Consider the following 1,778-nt stretch of genomic DNA (forward strand, 5'->3'; position numbering starts at 1 on the left):
TAAGCATGGCCAAAAATACTCTCCTATGGACCGTAAGGAGCTACAATGATATACATATTTGGGGGACCACTCCACCAATACTATATAAATTCAAAAGAAGTGAAAACCACAACTACTCACACAAGACCAAAAACTGGGAATGTAAGTCTAGTAATAAGTAGAGTGGAAGATCCTTTTGGGCATCAATTATTTTTGAACACAGGGCCTATGATCAATGGGGTCTAGGGCTTCTATGAACACGCAGAGGGGCAGTGCGATACCTGACGTGACTTACACAACTAGAATCCCACCGAGTATTACACGAGATTGACTTGATGAATGTATGGTGGATAGGATACCAATTATAGTGCCAAGAGGAGAATATGAACCTAGATAGATAGATAGATTTCATTATCGTCCTCGGAGGTCAAATATGACCCATGGGACCAAGAAAACGTACACGGTTGTGCCTCTTTACTAGAGGACTACATGGAGAATTATGACTAAAGTGGATACAACAAAATTGTGACACATGTCACTTAGGAGAGGGAAAAGGAAAAGGTGGCTTGGGAGTTTTTGGAGCTCGAAATTCCTCAATGATGGCCTTGCCACCTTGGTAGATGGCCCATTTTCCGATTGCTAGTGCTTCACGAACCTTTTGGAGTTCTTGTTTCTTAACTTTGAGTTGGGCGGGTGTCAATGCATCGCTTATCCAAATTTTTGTGCCCTTGAGAAGTCGTGCTTGTTGTAGAAGTGCTCTACATGCCTCTTTAGCCTTGGAGACCAAGATGCCTTGGTTGGTGCGCTTGTCATGGTGAACCTTGTCAATTGTGTTGGGGTCGAACTCCGTTGGGTGGATGGCTTGGTTAAGCTTCACTAGAGTTGATGTGTAGTCATCACTCTCCCCCCACCAAGTAGATGGCAAGCCACCGATTCGAATGGATAGTGCTAGTCCTTCCCGTCGGCGACGTTCTTGCATGCACTCTTCTACTTTGGAGGAGACCGTGATGGTTGCTTCTTGAACTTGGGTGACAAGGTTGGCCATGGTTGCAGTTAGGGTGTGTTCGACCTCCTTTGCTTTGGCGAGAAGGTGCTCACTATCGTCTTGCTTTTGGGACTCCAAGGAGGAGAGACGTGTCTCAAGGGCTGCAAGACGCACCTTGAGTTCTGCATTCTCGTCCTTGAGCTCTCGAATTTGAGATTGGAGACGGTCCATTGGATCCACCCGGGGGGTGGGCACAAAAAGACGGGTCCGTTTGATTGGGGAGAGAGAACCCTCGCGTTGCATCGCAGATTTGCAGGTGGGAGAAGTTTCTTCTTACTCAAGTCTCTTCCGGTTTCCTCCCACTTGAGGCTCTGAGTTTCTCGTGGGAAGGGTCAGATTTGGTTATTTGAGTCTCTTCCGGTTTCCTCGCAGTCGAGGCTCTGCGTGGGAAGGGTCGCCTGTAGTTAGGGCTCAATATTGATTGTGTTGACAGAGTTCAGTCGGGCAGGGGCACTATTAGTCGGGCAGGACGAACTCGGGTTGAGTCGGAGCAAGAGCCGCGGGTTGAGGCCTGTCGAGCAGGTATTCTGTTGGACATGGGAGGCGGGGCGGAGCTATGGCTGTGAAAGGCTCTCCCGTAGGGCTGCCCCTCGCCTTAGGGAGGCCTGCGACAGAGAGGGAGAAGAGAGTTGGGCTAGGGTTCCTGCGAGAGAGAGAGAGAGAGAGAGAGAGAGAGAGAGAGAGAGAGAGAGAGAGAGCACATGAGATGCTAGAGAGACCACACAGGAGGACCAAGGGTGGTGAGGATGGTTGC

General features: G+C 49.3%; 1 pseudogene; it reads right to left on the reverse strand.

Moving 5' to 3' along the window:
- Window positions 1–456: 456 nt before the first annotated feature.
- LOC147427153 (uncharacterized) lies at window positions 457–1,267 on the reverse strand (annotated as a pseudogene).
- Window positions 1,268–1,778: the final 511 nt, after the last annotated feature.

This window comes from Adiantum capillus-veneris, chromosome 24 (genome assembly GCF_014529385.1).
Source record: "Adiantum capillus-veneris isolate H3 chromosome 24, ASM1452938v2, whole genome shotgun sequence".
Classification (NCBI taxonomy): Eukaryota; Viridiplantae; Streptophyta; class Polypodiopsida; order Polypodiales; family Pteridaceae; genus Adiantum; species Adiantum capillus-veneris.